Source organism: Schistocerca cancellata, chromosome 8 (genome assembly GCF_023864275.1).
Source record: "Schistocerca cancellata isolate TAMUIC-IGC-003103 chromosome 8, iqSchCanc2.1, whole genome shotgun sequence".
Classification (NCBI taxonomy): domain Eukaryota; kingdom Metazoa; phylum Arthropoda; class Insecta; order Orthoptera; family Acrididae; genus Schistocerca; species Schistocerca cancellata.
Window position 1 is genome coordinate 412,404,641 of NC_064633.1, and position 18,557 is coordinate 412,423,197.

The 18,557-nt window shown below is 43.0% G+C and overlaps 1 non-coding gene across 1 annotated transcript; it reads right to left on the reverse strand.

The window, feature by feature from the left end:
• Window positions 1–436: 436 nt before the first annotated feature.
• Window positions 437–508, reverse strand: Trnap-ugg (transfer RNA proline (anticodon UGG)). The gene has a single exon. It is a non-coding gene; the product is annotated as a tRNA-Pro (tRNA).
• Between the last annotated feature and the right edge of the window lie 18,049 nt (window positions 509–18,557).

Genomic DNA, 18,557 nt, shown 5'->3' on the forward strand with positions numbered 1-18,557 from the left:
ACGCTCCGACCCGTAGAAAGCCAGTTTTCTTTTTCCTGATAACGACTTCCTCTAAGGTAGTCCCCGCCCGGAGATCCGAATGGGGGACTATTTTACCTCCGGAATATTTTACCCAAGAGGATGCCATCATCATTTATCCATACAGTAAAGCTGCATGCCCTCGGGAAAAATTACGGCCGTAATTTCCTTTTGCTTTCAGCCGTTCGCAGTACCAGCACAGCAAGGCCGTTTTGGTTAATGTTACAAGGACAGGTCAGTCAATCATCCAGACTGTTGCCCCTGCAACTATTGAAAAGGCTGCTTCCCCTCTTCAGGAACCACACGTTTGTCTGGCCTCTCAACAGATACCCCTCCGTTGTGGTTGCACCTACCGTACGGCCATCTGTATCGCTGAGGCACGCAAGCCTCCCCACCAACGGCAAGGTCCATGGTTCACGGGCTCAGCCGGGATTTGAACCCGGGACCTCCTGCACCCAAAGCAGGAATCATACCCCTAGACCACTGAGACGCTTGCAATGCACATTTGGATGCGTAGATCCTGAGAAATCAGTACCCAGAACAACCACCTCTGGCCGTAATAACGGCCTTGATTGGCCTGGGCATTGAGTCAAACAGAGCTTGGATGGCGTGCACAGGTACAGTTGCCCATGCAGCTTCAACACGACACCACAGTTCATCAAGAGTAGTGACTGGCGTATTGTGACGAGCGAGTTGCTCGGCCACCATTGACCAGACGTTTTCAATTGGTGGGAGATCTGGAGAATGTGCTGGAAAGGGCAGCAGTGAAACATTTTCTGTATGCAGAAAGCCCCGTACAGGACCTTCAACAAGCGGTCGTGCATTATCCAGCTGAAATGTAGGGTTTCGCAGGGATCGAATGAAGGGTAGAGCCATGGGTCGTAACACAAACGTCCCCGTCTGTTGAGTCAGGGATCTAGACGTGTCTGCACGATCCTTTACAGCCATGCGGATAAGATGCCTGTCATCTCACTGCTAGTGATACGAGGCCGTTGGGATCTAGCACGGCGTTCCGTATTACGCACCTGAACCCACCGATTCCATATTCTGCTAACTGTCATTGCATCTCGACCAACGCGAGCAGCAATGTCGCGATACGATAAACCACAATCGCCATAGGCTACAATCCAACCTTTATCAAAGTCGGAAACGTGATGGTACTCATTTCTCCTCCTTGCACGGGGCGTCACAACAATGTTTCACCAGGCAACGCTGGTTAACTGCTGTTTGTATATGAGAAATCTTTTGGAAACTTTCCTCATGCCAGTACGTTGTAGGTGCCGTCACCGGCGCCAACCTTGTGTGAATGCTCTGAAAAGCTAATCATTTGCATATCACAGCATCTTCTTCCTGTCGGTTAAATTTCGCGTCTGTAGCACGTCATATTTGTGGTGTAGCAATTTTAATGGCCAGTAGTGTACTTATGATAGTCTACGATAGCCTCCGGCAGTTTTACAAGTCTAAGTTCCGGTAGTTTTACAAGTCTAGTCATGCGTAACAACCACGTAAGCAGGGTCGAGCCACCGGCTATTTGAGTACAAGGTGACTGCGACCGCACTTGCCGGGACGTACTCGCAACGGTTTAGCCATACACCACGGAGCGTCGAAGAAACGACAAGACTTCCACTCGCTTTTTCCGCAAAACGGAGCGACTTAGCGGTTCCTGAAACGGCAGCTCCGCTTCCCTGCGACATTGCGTCACCGTTGCCCGTCGCTGCCGTTTTCTGTCCGCCGAGTAAAGGAAGGCCAGTGTGCCGGACAGGGAAACTCCCAGTATTCCGCGAAGCTGGCGGACACACGCCGCAGCCAGAGCGCTCGCAATCGCGCGCTCACTTGTGGTGGACAGGCGGCACGTGCGCTTTGATGCGGCGGCGTCTCTGTTGTCTGCGGTTTCTGTTTTCTTCCACCGCGGCCAGACGTCTGGAGCAGTCCGGTCGGTTCTCGGAAGCGTGGATACGAGGCGAGCGCACGGGACTTCCAATTAAGGGTTCTTCTGTCGCCGGCTTTATCTGAGCGAGAATAAGACAACGGAGCTGTCAAACTATTACCTGACTGTCATGTCTCATACCAAAAAGTCTTTTTTGGGGTTAAGAATTTTAATTTGAATAAATAGCAGTTCCAGTTGCATAAAACAAGTTTTATGTCGTGACCGGTTTCGACCCTAGGCTGTCCTCAAGCAGACGTGAATTATGTATCTCAACGGGAGTTTTGTTGTGTCCTGGGCACCTGTGGTTCTCAACATGCTTTGCCGCAAAAACAAACCGTATTTTAAAACATCTGGGACTGTTATTTACACGAATTACTAAAACAAACTGCGGACAGCCTTCGTCCAAGAGAAAGAACATACCAGACAAAACCATCCGGTCCCTTCATCTTAGCCGGCCGGTGTGACCGAGCGGCTCTAGGCGCTTCAGGCTGGAACCGCGCGACCGCAACAGACGCAGGTTCGAATCCTGCCTCGGACATGGGTGTGTGTGATGTCCTTAGGTTAGTTAGGTTTAAGTAGTTCTAAGTTCTAGGGGACTGATGACCTCAGATGTTAAGTCCCATAGTGCTCAGAGCCATTTCAACCATTTTTGAACCTTCTCCTCAACAGTGTTTTCCGTATATTCTTTTCATTTCCGATTCTACGCGGAATCTAATCATTCCTTATTTTATAAGTCCACCTAATTTTCAATATGTCCGCCACCGGGAGCTGAGTGATCAGCGCGACAGAATGTCAATCCTAAGGTCCCGGGTCCCATTCCCGGCTGGGTCGGAGATTTTCTTCGCTCAGAGACTGGGTGTTGTGTTGTCCTAATCATCATCATTTCATCCCCATCGACGCGCATGTCACGGAAGTGGTATCAAATCGAAAGACTTGCACCTGGCGAACGTCTACCCGATGGGATGCCCTAGTCACACGACATTTACATTTTATTTTCAATATTCTCCTGTAGCAACACATGTCAAATGCTTCGATTATCTACTTCTCCCGTTTTACCGCCATACACGATTCACTATCATACAATGATGTGCTCCAAACATACGTTTTCAGACATTTCTTCCTCAAATTAAGGCCTACGTTTACTTTTGGCCAGGAATGCTCTCTTTTTCTTGCGTTAGTCTGCCTCTTATACATAGTCCAAAAAGTATCCGTCTAATACATGGGTTTATGTTTAAGGGTCTGTAGATAGTGAAAAATCATCAGAATGAAGTACAGCAGGGACATGGATGTATGTTATTAACCAGTGAGAAGGAGTACACAATAAAGAAACAATGAGATCCATTTACATAAACATAATTAAACATTTAAAAGTAAAGATAGCTTAGGATGCAAAATAATTACTCGTCTGCAATACTGAAAATAACGCTCTGAACAAAGAATGTTAGCAGGCCCTCCTTTCCTCTTTATAATCTCTTTCATTCCCATTGGTATTGCTGTCACCAGAGATTTTGTTATCTGTGTTGTAATTTTACGCCATTTCTCTAGTAGACCGTTCCTTAATCATTCCTATTGGATATTAGTGATTCGCTATATATTTTGGCGTGTACTTTCCCCAAACTCTCTATTGGATTAATGTCTGGAGATTGTGGTAGTGTCGGCATCCAACGTGGAGTGTTACACAACAGTCACAACCTTGCATCTAGAGCTGTATGTTTTGGATCATTCTCTTATGTGAAAATGTAATCTACAAGTGGTACTGAGGCGATCTGGTGTTGTACTTTATAATATTAGAAGCCAAGATCACTTGATATGAAATAGTTTATTTCAGAACCAGTCTCGATAGTAACTATCCGTAATCCTCAGATTCTCAGACCTTCTAGAAATATAATTACACACAAGTCTCATCGAAATACAGAGAACGTGCTCAAATTATAACAATACAGTTCCACATTAGTTTGTCAAGTTATGTAACTTTTATTTAGCAAGTTTTATATATTTGACAGACCAGTGTGAAGCTGTATCATTATAACTGAAGCATGTTCTCACTATGTCGACGAAACTGATGTGTAATTATATATTGCTGAGAGATCTGAGAATCTGAGGATGGCACCTAGTTACTGTCGAAACTGGTCATGAAATAAAATATTTCACATCACGCGATTTTGGCTTCTAATATATTCTGTAAATATGTCTTTTTTTAGGACGTTTATGTAAGCTTCTTGGTCCATAGTTCCATCAATAAAACTAAAATTCCCGACACCATTTGCGCTCATGCAGCCCCAAACAAGTACTGGATCTCCTCCATGTTTGCCTGAGCCTTTGATATTTCTCTCTTCAACTTCACAATTCCTTTTTCTCCATACTGTCGCTCGCCCATCTGACTTAAACAGCTCAATCGGTTCTCGTAAGTAAATACAACCTTCTTCCAGGAATCAAACCCATCGGATTTATGTTCACTTGCAAATGGAACCTGCTTCCTTCTGTCGATTTTATTGATGTTTATTTTGTAAGTGCTGATCAGCCTACACGGCCAGCTTTATAAACCACATTTCTTATTGTCTGTGCTGAAGCAGACTTTTCCGCACGCGCCTCAAATGGGTTAGCGGGTTTTGGAGCGCTTTTTGGATTTTTCTTGACAACTCTAAGTAGCCGTCATAATTCAGTCTCGGACAGAACAGGAAGAGAATTGCCTCGTGATTGGTTTTGGTGCGTTTCGTTCTGATTAAACCAGTGTATAATAATCTTCACAGTACTGGTAGGTCTGCAGATGGTTTCTATGTTTTTTTGAAGAGATTCTCCCTTTCAAAACGAAGTAATTTAGGTTTCTCTCTCTTATTTTGTAGTTTCGCAAGGTTTTTCGGCCCGTATTCCTTAAATATCGCGCAACCCCCTTGAAAATGGAGAGGTAACTACCCACTAGAGTGGATGAAACTCAACCGCATAGGGAAAGGGGTGTGCGTCAGAGCGACGGCGTACATGGGATCTTGTGTACTAGAAGAATACTTGTTTGACCTCAACTTTGGCATGATTTTAAATAACGTGGATTTGTTCGAAAATTAATCAGCATCTGAACCCAAATGGCGTTTTATTTCTAAATGCAATCGATGTAAGGAAAATAATAATTGATCGTTTCTTACCTAAATTTTTATGATTGTGCTTGAAATTCTATTAACTAAGGTCGGCCCAATACTTTTTGTAGTCACTGTGTGTACTCTTTACTTCGTCCGTTATTTTTTATTTTGTTTCCAAGTTAGCAGAATTCTTTAACTACATCTATTGCAAGGTCAACGAATTCGTTATTAAGTTAATCGCTAATCTCATTTCTGACACTCATTACTTTCGTCTTTCCTTGCTTTACCGTCAATTTATTTTCTGTACTCAGTAAACTGTTTAATTCGTTCAGTATATCCTGTAATTCTTCTGTCCCTTTCACTGTGGTTAGCAACGTCATCAGCGAATCTTAAAATCGATGCTCTTTCACCCTGAATTTTATTTTATTTTTCTCACTGCTTGTTATATGTGTAGCGAAAGGCGGCACTCCTATCTTACCGCATTTTAATCACAGCACTTCATTCTTGATCTTCCATTTTGTTATTTTCCTATTGTATAGTACCCATCTTTTAATATAGCATACTTCTATTTTTCTCAGAATTTTGAATATCTTGCACCATTCCAAATCCTTGAACGCTTTTTATAAGTCAACAAATCCTATAATGATGTCTGGTTTTTCTTAAGTCTTGCTTCTATTATCAAACGCAACGTCAGAACTGCCTCCTGATACCCATCTAACAGATGTTAAGTTTTATTTTCCGATCTTCTGTATATTATTCTTACCAGCATCTTCGATGCAAGAACTGTTAGGCTGAATTTGTTATAATTCTGGCACTTATCTGTCCTTGATATTTTCCGAATGGTGTGGATTAAAATTTTACGAACATCTGATGTTATGTCTCCAGTCTCACAGATTCTACACACGAACCTGAATAGTCGTTTGAGGCCCCAGTTCGACTGGCCGGGCGGTCGGTATTTATTCGCTCCTCTGCTAAACTCAACTCTGATCTTCAGCATAAATCAGATAACCTGTGGAAGCCTGCAGATACGCACGCGATTTTACTAAAAGCGCCGCCGAGATCTTGCCTGCTGGCTGTTGCAGCTGGAATGCTTTGTTCGTTTGGCAAGTAGGCTTTAATTGCGTATTGTGTCTGTGACAATTAACAGGCTACAACAACATCCTGCTCAATGTGCGCTGTCCAGTGCACACAAATAACAACGAGCTACGCGAGCTCCGCAGTAAGATAAAGTTGTGAACAGAAAGCCTCAAGGAAGGGAGGGTGAAACAGTCACCGTAAACTCGATGTAATACCTTACTATCACACATCAAGAGTGTTCATAATTTCTTCAAAGAGTTTCTGAAAATCCTAACTATCTAAATGTTTTTTTGGATCGAGGTAGCATGAGCCTCACCCTTGGTCATAATGATGTGTTTTCTGTAATCGAAGGAAGAATTTTATCTAAATAATTTGGCTTCCATGTTTCCAGGCTACGTGATTACACCTTATTCAGCATATGCACACGGTCATTTTAGTGATAGTGTTATCAAGGGAAGTGAGAGAGAAGCAAGACAGTGAGCTACCGTTGGTTGGGACATTAAATGAGTTTTGTCTGTGAATTTCATAGATCGTGGAAGGACAATCATTTCTGCAGCGTACTAAAAGACTATGACAAGGCTAGGAAGAGCCATTTGAAAACAATCGGCGCAGTCTCTAAACTACGTGTGCCATGTTTCTGTACGACATTTCAGCGCTACACTCTGCCCAGCAAACAAAAATTATTGCACAGGAGAGAAATTACGCCTTATGCAAGACACCGTTTTATTGGTTTTGTTATTACCCAAATATTTTTCAGCACTTTATATATTAACTCTAGTGGGATACTTTACTAATTTTCTTCCTGAAAATTAATGTTACATGTTAACATCTTGTCTGGTTATATCAATTTTTGACACCAAAGTAATTCATGTACCTACAAATGAGAGATAATTAAGCATCAAATTTTTTACTTTAGTTTTATTACACAGTTAAAGGCGCATGTCAAAAAGTGGAGGCATTTAATGCTGTACATTTAGGCTATGCTGCAAGATTTAGGTCTAGGGTAATAATTTAAGATGGTTACACATTTGTTCACATATCTTACGTGACACAACCAGTTGTGTCTGTTGGTAGTTTTATATGTAACATGCATTTTTCAGTTTGTCATCTACAAACAATGAAACGTTTTCTATTTTTCTGTTTCTCGTTCGTTTCATACTGAGGATCGCTGTAGCCTATCGCTGCAGCCTATATCGCGTCATTCAGCGTGTTCCTTTCAGTTTTTTTATGGTGCTGTCTTGCTTCCCTTGTTTGTCATGTGTTAAAACACTTACTTGTTTTGCTGTCTTTTGTGCTTGATATACACGTATTTGATTTATTTCATCAGAAAAACACAAGATTTTTATTGCCATTTCACGTGTTCTCGTAGCTATATGATGTTAATTTGTTTCGGTGCGTGTTTATTTAGAGAACGGTGCGTGATTTCATATGTTATTGTCGTTTGAGATGCTTAGTGTGTCGGTGTGTGTGTGTGTGTGTGTGTGTGTATGAGAGAGAAAGAGAGTGAGAGGGAGTGCGATGAAGAAGCACATAGAATGAGCAGTATGGAGGAGGGAGAGGTGAATTTTATGAAGAATGTAATCATATGCTGTTTGGAGGAAGGTTATTTATACAGTTCTTCTGCTGCTGTAAATGGTGTTTTATCGCACATGACCCATGGACCTTGCCGTTGGTGGGGAGGCTTGCATGCCTCAGCAATACAGATAGCCGTACCGTAGGTGCAACCACAACGGAGGGGTATCTGTTGAGAGGACAGATAAACGTGTGGTTCAGAAGAGGGGCAGCAGCCTTTTCAGTAGTTGCAGGGGCAACAGTCCGGATGATTGATTGATCTGGCCTTGTAACACTAACCAAAACGGCCTTGCTGTGCTGGTACTGCAGACTGCTGAAAGCAATGGGAAACTACAGCCGTAGTTTTTCCGAAGGGCATGCATCCTTACTGTACGGTTAAATGATGATGGGATCCTCTTGGGTAAAATATTCTGGAGGTAAAATAGTTCCCATTCGGATCTGCGGGTGGGGACTACTCAGGAGGACGTCGTTATCAGGAGAAACAAAATTGGCTTTCTACGGATCGGAGCATGGAATGGCAGATCGCTTAATCGGGCAGGTCGGTTAGCAAATTTAAAAAGGTAAACGGACAGGTTAAAGATAGGTATAGTGGGAATCAATGAAGTTCGGTGACAGGAAGAGCAAGACTTCTGGTCAGGTGCATGCATGGTTCTAAATACAAAATCAAATAAATGTAATGCAGGAGAAGGTTTAATATTGAGTAAAAAGTAGGAGTGCGGATAAGCTACTACGAACAGCATAGTGAACGCATTATTATAGGCAAGATAGGCACGAAGCCCACGCCTACCGCAGTAGTACAAGTTCATATGCCAAGTAGCTCCGCAGATGATGAAGAGATTGAAGAAATATGTGATGCGATAAAAGAAATTGATCAGATAGTGAAGGTAGACGAAAATTTAATGGTCATGGGGGACTGGAATCCGATAGTAGGAAAAGGAAGAGAATGAAAGGTAGTTAGTGAATATGGATTGGTGGTAAGGAATGAAAGAGGAAGCCGCCTGGTAGAATTTTACACAGAGCGTAACTTAATCATAGCTAACATTTGATTTAAGAATCATGGAAGAAGGTTGTATACGAGGGAGAGGCCAGGAGACTCGGTGGAAGGGTACAGAACCCTTACATAATATCGATCATACACTCTCTGCAGCAATCATAAACTAAAGCAAAAACTGCAGTGTAGTCAACAATGTGCGAATGTGTGAGCGGGAGTCGAATGTTAGAGTCCGTGAGTGGACTTCGCGTGTGCGAGAGTCTAGAGACGGTTGCTCAGTAACGAGGCAGCAGATTAGTGGCAGAACATAGGCATAATGGCACACAGTAGTTTATTTCTGTTGAGTGTTTATATATGTTGGTTAGAAAAGGGTATTTCAATTAATAAAATCTTGTATTTGAGAAAGTATTTCTTAGATTACACATTAACAAAAGGGCACGACAATGAGTTCAATGCAAAGGAGATATTACTTATTATGCTAAATTAATTAAATATAACTTCATCTTCAGCGTATGCGAATAATAAAGTTCGGTGCGAAATTGGGGGGAGGTTGTAACTGGGTTTCAGATACATTCTGTAATGGTAAGACAGAGATTAAGGAACCAGGCTTCAAATTGTAAAGCATTTCCAAGATGTGCACTATGACCACAATTTGTTGATTATGAACTGTAGGTTGAAACTGAAGAAACTGCAAAAGGTTAGGAATTTAAGGAATGCGACCTGAATAAACTGAAAGAACTAGAGGTTGTAGAGAGTTTCAGAGAGAGCAGTAGGCAACGATTGACAAGAACAGGGGAAAGCAATATAGAAGAAGAAGAATGGGTTGCTTCGAGAGGTGAAGTAGTAAATGTAGCAGAGGATGAAGTAGGTAAAGAGACGAGGGCTAGTAGAAATCCTTGGGTAACAGAAGAGATATTAAATTTAATTGACGTGTTTGACGGCTGTCCTCCTTTCTTCTATCTTTACCCTCTTCATTAATCTTCGCAGACGATATTTCCAGTTTCATTAGTAGTTACGTAGTTGCTTATTCATCCATAGATGATTTACAAATTGATATCAGGCATGTCATATTAATGGAAAGGCATCAGTCAAAAATTGTACATGCAGTAATATTATCTTACAAAAAATTCTTTTTGCGTTTAATTTGTGTCACATACGGGTCACTGCTCGCACTACACTACACTTCTCTACACTACACTACACTTCACTGCAGAGTCACTCTCATTTGACTGGCGTCAGGATCTTGACATTTTTGCCAATATGTCTACTTCTTCATGTTGCCCCTCTTGGACAGTCTGAAAAAGCTGAGTCAGTATACACCGCAGTGAAGGAGATGTTGAGCGCAAGAGAAAGGAAAGAGTTCAGAATGTTTCGTCACAGGTTCTGGACAAGGGATTTTACAGTAACAATCATCAAACGTTGGCAGTTAACTGCAGAATGACCACTTCAGCTACTCTTCCTGTATAGTCTTCTTCAGAGGTTTCTCTCATGCTGCTGTCGCAATGGAGGTCCTAACGTAACATAAAAAGCTCTGATGATGAAGCTGTGACTCCGAAACACACACTGGCACAATAAAAACGTTATAAAGAACGGGAGACGGATTTTATTATTACGTTTTACATTTGTTTAAAGGTATCGGTTTGCCAAGAGTAGTCACTATGACTTCCATGAAATCTGGATTTTTGCTCTCCCGAGATTTACTTACATTCCTGTTTTCTTCAGCTATTCCACCCGGACAGTGATACAGTGTTTAGCTTTTCTCACTGAAGGATCATATTTTAAAAAATCAGACTTCACTTTCGTCTTTGTCATTCATATCCAATGAAAACCGTTCTCTAAGTGTTTCCATTATAGCTAACATAGCTTAGTAGGAGGGGAGTTCAATTAGTAAAGGAACACTTTCTTTTCTCGGCAAATTTCGGTTGAAAAAATGCAGAATTTGTTGTGCGACGTCATGGAATATCTCCGCTTCATCCCCTATAGTTTCGATAGATGGTGGTGCTACACAGCCTTCAAAGTAGCGTCTGCAGAACGGAGGTGCGTTCTAAGCAGAGCGCTGCCGTTCAGTTTCTTTTTGCGGAAAATCAGACCATCGCAGGTGTTCATAGGCGTTTGCAAAGTGTCCACGGGAGCCTGGCAGAGAACAAAAGCACACTGAGTCGTTGGCCGAGGCGCCTGTCATTATCGGAACAAGGTCGCGCAAACCTGTCGGATCTCCTTCGTGCCGGCCGACCGCACGCAGCTAGGACTAATGCATTGTTGGAAAGTGCGAACACTCTCATTCGAGGTGATCGATCGATCGCAATCAAACATCCCGCTACTCAAATGTCTCTGTTGGTAGTGCCGACACACGCGTCCGCTAATTCGGGTACCTGAAAGTGTATGATCACTGGATTCCTCGCCACCTGTCAGGATACCATAGAGAATTTCCACCTACTTGGCCCAATGAAGGATGCACTCCACGGGAAGCAGTACAGATGAGGAGGTTATTGATGCAACAAGACGTTGGCTCCATTGTCGACCAGTGGAGTGGTACCATGCGGTTATACAGGCCGTCTCAGTAAGGTGGTGTATCGCTGTCACATTGAACAGATATTATGCTGATAAACAGAGTTCTGTAGCCAAAAGAGGGGTGGAGGAAGGGGGGGGGGGGAAATACGACATATTGGAATCCCGAAATGCCGAATGAAACCAACCTGTCAACCTGTTTTAACAAATAAAATGTGTTGCATTACTTATTGAACGGCCCTCGTGTATCGTCGACTCAAATCGAAAAGCAACTTCTGTTTTAAAATTTTCCGTCTTTATTTGAAAATGTATGAGATGATATGTGACACACGGTAATGACTTACATAAAACAGTGGACACATCCACAACCTGACGGAGTTACATCAGTGAGCAACAGCACATTTCGTGGTTCGTAATAGGTTTGCATACGCGCTCTGCGTTCCGTCGTTAACGAGGCCACAGCAAATAGCTGCGATCTCTGAAAAGCACTGTGTTTTTATGAGGGCGCTCTCAAAATTTCCATCGAATACAGGGACTTTTCCATGTTATTACGGAAACGGCCAGGACCAGGCACGAGAATCACGCCGGAAACAACAGGTGTATTTAAATATGTATGGCTGTTTTCGTGAGTCCAGGCAGCTATTGTCACAGGTAAAGGGCGTTATTCAGTACTGATGTTCACTTGGTAAGATCATCCGTGAAGCAGCATCGGATCCTACTCTTGCGACACCAAAAGCGCTTGATGGGACAGGCTACGAACTGATTTTGCCATCATCCACGCGGCTGCTACGATCGCAGGTTCGAATCCTGCCTCGGGCAGGGATGTGTGTGATGTCCTTAAGTTAGTTAGGTTTACGTAATTCTAAGTCTAGTGGACTGATGACCTCGGATATTAAGTCCCATAGTGCTTAGAGCCATTTGAACCAACAGTCATCATCATCAATACTTCTTGGAGTATGGCTGTTCCAGAAATCATCTTCTCCTCGGATGCCCGACGCTTCACTGCACAATGGGGTTGTAGTTCACAGCGCTTCTAGGCTAACGATCCCAGTGCATTCTTTCTAAGTGGTTACACCACGTTGATTTTGTATGAGGGGGCGTTCAATAAGCAGTGCAACACATTTTTTTTCTCGGCCAGTTTCGGTTGACACATCCTAGAATATTTCCTCTTCAGCCGCTATAATCTCATGAAGTTCCGATAGGTGGCACCACTATACGTAGCGTTTGTAACAGCGGTGCGCCCCAAACAGAGGGCTGTCACTGAGAGTCTTTCGGCGCAAAATCATAGCATTGCAGATATTCGTAAGCGCTTGCGGAACGTCTGCAGAGACCTGGCAGCGACAAAAACACTGTGAGTCATTAGCCGAGGGGTCTGTCATCACCGCAGCAAGATCGCCTGTGTCTCCTGCAATGTTGGAACGTGCGGACACTCTCGTTCGAAGTGATCGACGAATCATAGTCAAGCACCTCACTGCAGAACTGGACGTCTCTGCTGGTAGTGCTAACACACTAGTCACCAGTCAGGGTATTCAAAGGTGTATGCCCGCTTGCGGCTTTGCATGCGCCTTCGACAAGTTTTTGTCGAACATCGTCACAGGCGATGAAGCTTGGGTTCATTTTCGAACCGGAAACAAAGTGGCTATCCATGGAGTGGCGCCACACCACCATTCCTCCGAAGAAAAAGTTTGAAGACACGCCCTCAACCGGTAAAGGTATGGCGACCGTCTTCTGGGACTCTGAAAGGGTTATTCTGTTTTATTTCCCCCTTCATGGTGCAAGATCGGCTCTAAAATGTATTGTGCTGCCGCCGGGAAATTGAAGAAACGACTTCTCCATGGCAACGCAAGGTCTCACACGAGGCCGCGCACCCGAAATTTCACAAACTTAATTGGACTGTTCTTTCTCATGCACTGTACAGCCCGGATCTCGCACCTTCCGACTTCCATCCATTTTTTTTTCGTACATCAATATTTAAATTGGATGATGGTGGGACATCAGCTGGTATAATTTTTATTAAAAATGAAACTCCTCCAGCTGTACTTAAGGTTTCATATTTATTTTCCTACTAGTTTCGACGTTGCGTCGTCGTCATCTTCAGGTCCGTACACTTTAGTGATATCAATTGTGTGTGGCCCAATGAAGGATGCTCTCCGCAGGAAGCAGTACTTGGATGTGGAGAGGTTACTGATGCAGCCAGGCGATGGCTCTGACGTTGACCAGCAGAGTGGTAGCATGCGTGGCGTGGCGTGGCGTGGCGTGGGTGGCGTAAGGCCGTCGCATCGAACGGAGGCTACGTTGTAAAGTAGGGTTTTGTAGCCAAAACAGTGGGGAATAATATGATGTACTGGAATCCTGCAAAAACAACCTGCGTTCAGAGAAAAGTGTGTTGCTTTACTAATTGTACGTCGCTTGGATTTCAACGTATTTGGCCTGCTGACAAACTTGTGGCTGAGGCCAGCGGTGAATACTTCCCAATGTTGAAAGTAGCATTAAATGTGTTTCCACATTCTGGTATGTTTCTAGTATACGTACTCAGCTGAAGCTGAATTCTTTCGAATAGTAATTTTAGAGACTTGTTACGAACACCACTCTTACTTTTTGGCTTCCACATTGAAAACCTGTAGCTCTTGTCTTATTTCTGAGTTTTTATTTTGCCCATCAGTGTGCAGTCTTTGACTACCCTAAGAAGTTTCATCTAAGGAGAGGCATTTTTCCCTCTGTCTTTTGCGGAGAGTGTCCACAGCTTATTTCCACATAATACTACCTCTACTGGCACTGTTTGATAAAGCTTCGGTTTAGTTTCCTTTCTGGTTTTATATTTCAGAATTCGGTGACTTGTTCCACATATATGTTTAAATTTATAAAGTTTTGGTTTGATATCGCGATATGTTTTTAGGGATTTTTCACATCCCAAATCGTTAAAGGTGGATTCGTGTTCCAGTATTTTGCCATTTCTCTAAATTTTTGATCTTATCGTGTTTTTCCTCAGAAGTGCTATTACTTTAAATTTATTTGGTGATATTACCAATTCACATTCTTTTGCTATATTTCTTGAAAAGCATAGCTCTCTTCGTAAATCGTCTTCTATCTGTTGCAGAATAACAGCATCTGCATACAAAACATTACTGAATCTGTACTGCAGTGGGTGCATTATACCACCCTTGAAAATTTGTCTCCAGCTTGCTATGAACTCGTCCATAAAGATATTAAAAAGTGTTGGGGAGACACAGCCGCCTCGTCTAACTGCTTTATTTATTTTTGCTACTGCTGTTGTTGCTTCCCTGCGTCAATAAAGATATTAGTTTTTTGATACAGATGTCTGATCGCATGTACTAAACTATCTGGTACATCTTTTCGAATCAAAATTTCCCAGAGCTTATCTCCATTGAGGATTACAAATGCCTTTTGAAAGTCGACGATGGAAATATGAGTTTCAAAATTGAGTTCCATTTCTTTCTCAATCATTTGTTTCACTACGAAAGTGGCGTCTACTACAGAGCAGCCCAGTCTAAACTGCATGTGTTGCGTCTTAATTTTATGTATTTATTATTTTTCAGTTGTTACCGAACGTGGTAATGGACTAAATATGGCCGAACTTTACCCTCTTATGTTAATGCTGGCATTCCCTTTCGCGAGGGACACTTGTAAGTTCGCCGAAGAATTGGAGAGTTATATTTACTGGTTTTCCCGGACAAGACAAAGATTTGCGCTCGAGTCTCGGTCCGAGAGTTTTTACAAAGGCTCGATTCTGGTGCAAACACTTTTTGCAAATGGAAGCAAATAATGAATTTATTCCTCACACGCGGTATCTGTGTTTCATCAACATACTCAGACCTGTGACTCTGTGGTAAAGTCCCAGATTAGATCTTGCGTTCGATCCACAGACAGTCCCCTCCCTCTTTATGTATCCAACACGTTTTCTACGAATATCACATCCGTTATATCTTACAAACTGATTTGAAAAATCGCAGGTATTGACATGGTAGGCAGCGCGTTTTTGTGTCCAGGTTCAATAAGAAAGGCAATATTTTTTTCTGAAAGCAGGTTGGTTTTTTTTTCCAATGCACGATATTATTCCCCATTCTTTCGGCTACAGAACTCTATTTCTCAACATAATCTCCATTCAGTTCGAAGGCCTTATGCCACCTTACTGGGAACCCATCCTTGATTAGGCCAAACAGATGGAAGCTGAGAGATCCGGCCTGTCGGGTGGTTTAGAAAGAACAGTCCAATAATATTTTGTGAGGTCCTCTCGGTTGCGCTGACTTGTGTGAGGCCTTACGCTGTCATGGAGAATGAGAAGTTAGTTTGCATTTTAGTGTCGAAGAACACGCTGAAGTCGTTCCAATACTGTAGGAGTCACAGCTGTGTACTGCCTTCCGGCACGCTGGAAATACGGCAGGTTTGCGCGACCTTGTTGCGTTGATAACAGACGCGTCGCCCAACGACTCATCGTGCTTTTGTTCACTGCCAGGGCTCCGTAGACATTCTCAAGTGCCTATGGGTACCTGTGATGCTCTGGTTTACCGCCTAAAGAAACTCACTGACAGCTCTTTGCTTGGAACGCGTCTCCGTTACAGACGCCATTTTGTAGGCAGTATGTGGCACCGCCCCCTATTGGAACACCATGAAACTATAGAGACTGAAACGGGAATGTCATTCGATGTCCCACAACAAATATATCATATTTTGATTGTAACTGGTTGCAGAAGCTTGCTGGAAGATATGCAGACCCGAACCCCTCTCATGAAGAAAATCACCAAGAAAAACGAAAAACTCGGAAAAAGGTAAAATGTATACGGATCAAGGGATATGCTAAATTTTAATGTAGTGAACTGCTCAATGAATCAACGAAGATCGCTGCATCAAAGGACAGAGTCAAAAATATAAACCTACTGCAATCAAATCTGAAATCTACGTGATATAGAACGCAAAGACGCCAATGGAAAAACAAATATCAAGTATCTAAACGCAGTAAAGGGAAATAACATAGAGAAATATTGCCGATCGTTACTTCGAAGTCCTGGTTCCTCATAGCTAAAGCAAAAAAAATTATAAGTTCCATAATTTGCAGGAGATTTTATCGTGGGTCATTGCCCAGTCATTTTCAGATACTTCACTACGAAATAATTCTTACTGTGAATGTAGTCGAGTAATAATAGAAGGTACAAATTACATTTTCTTACCGTGTAGGCTCTTTGCAAATCTGCAAACGATTTCTTACAGCACATGTTTAGACATCATCGGGAACTCCTCATCAAAATAACATATTATTTTAAAAATGACTGTAAAGTCCAAGAAAATTTCTCAAGCACTGCAAGATGCCTGTGCAGGCCAAAAGGTAATTTAAAAAAGTCTCCTTTTTGTCCACTAGTACTGGGTTGACAGAGAAAGCTGAATCTCGTCACAATGTAGCATTCGTTGGCAGTCGAAGGTGGAACACTGAACAAACTTCGTACACCTTACAGTAACTCACGTAGAACGTTAATAGGGCATGTGCCTTTAAAAGCGAACAGCCGTTTCATTTTCCATTCCTCGCAAAATAGGACGGAATTAAATCCGTCGTGACCTTGATGTCAGTGAGACAAACAGCAACCTTCTTTTAAGCGTTACGCTTTTCCAGAAGAACAGATGTATACCGTCACCTCATTTCAGGCCCAGTAACACACCGGAAAAGCTGTTAATGTCAGTCATACGGGAATAACATGAATAATGGAAACTGCTATTGTTAACATTTACGGAAATAACAGAGTCATAATTCATGCTCTAAGGAGAAATGCAGATTAAACCCATTACGAAAGTCGCCGAGATTCCGAAATGAGGGTCGTTAGCAACAGTCACGCGAAAAAAGGATTACGCGTGCAGCCGACTGTAGCTGCCTTGCAGGGAGAAACAAAATAAGATGTTCGAGACAGGGGTTATCAGATCTAACATTTGTAGGAGGGAAACAGCTTAACTGAAAGCAAAACAAACGGCTTCCTCAAACAAGGTGCCTGTAAATAAGAAGGACATTTTGCTAAAAGGTAGTATGATTTCGGTGTCGAACTGGTTTTTAGTGGAACGCGTTTTATGTAACGTACCACGCCGTTGGATAGTGGCTTCGTCAACTTTGTTGTGTAGATTTAGTCTCAATCTGTAGCGAATCTTTTAAGGTAAATTTTCGTACCCAGTCTCTAAAATTACTATTTGAAAGAACACAGCTTTAACTGAGTACGCAATGTAGAAACATATCAGAATGTGGCAACACATTTACTGCTAGAATGAGATTTTCACCCTGCAGCGAAGTGTGTGCTGATATGAAACTTCCTGGCAGATTAAAACTGTTTGCGCTAGAGCACTTGCGCGCGAAAGGCAAAGGTCCCGAGTTCGAGTCTCGGTCCGGCACACAGTTTTAATCTCCCAGGAAGTTTCACATTTACTGCTACTTACAACATTGGGAAGTATTCATTGTTGGCCTCAGCCACTAGTTTTTCAGCATGCAAAACACGTCGAATACGAGCGGCGTACAGTAAGTAATGCAACACTGTTTTTTCCTGAAAGCAAGTCCGGTTTATTCAGAATCCTCTTCACCATATTATTCCCCACTCTCATGGCTACAAAATACTTTCTCCGTTCAATGCGACGGCCTTACGCCATCTTACTGGGACGACCTGTATGCCTGCATTTTGCACTCTATTGGTCGACGTCGCAGCCAACGTCTTGCTGCGTTAACAAACTCCCTATCATCCATGTACTGCTACCCGCGGAGTGCATCCTTCACTGGGCCAAACAGATGGAAGTCGGAAGGTGAGATATCATGGCTGTAAGGTGGATGAGAAAGAACAGTCCAATGAAGTTGTGTCAGCTCCTCTCGAGTGCAGAGACTTGTGTGAAGCCTTGCGTTCTCATGGAGAAGGAGAAGTTTGTTTTCAGTTTTGTAGCAACGAACTCGCTGAAGTCGTTTCTTCATTTCCCTGACGGCAGTACAATACACTTCACAGTTGATCGTTGCGCCATGATGGAGGGCATCGAACAGAATAATCCCTTCACAGTTCCAGAAGACCGTCGCCATGCTTTTCGAACGAGGTCGTGTAATAGGGCTACGAGGAGCTGGATGTTACTTCTGTGATACTGCAGAAAGACTTGCCAGAAATGTAAGCACTGCACATGACCGCTGGCAGCATGAGGACCGGGCTCCGGACGGTCATGTGGCACTGCCGAGGGGGAACAGCATCATGTTTGGCATATGGCTTCGGCGCATCGTACTGCATCTGCAGTAGCAAAATGAGCAGCAGTTGGCACCACAGTGACACAACGAACTGATAAAAATCGGTTACTTCAAGCACAGCTCCGAGCCAGACTCCCTGTGGCGTGCATTCGGCTGATCTCAAACCACCGCCATTTGCGACTTCAC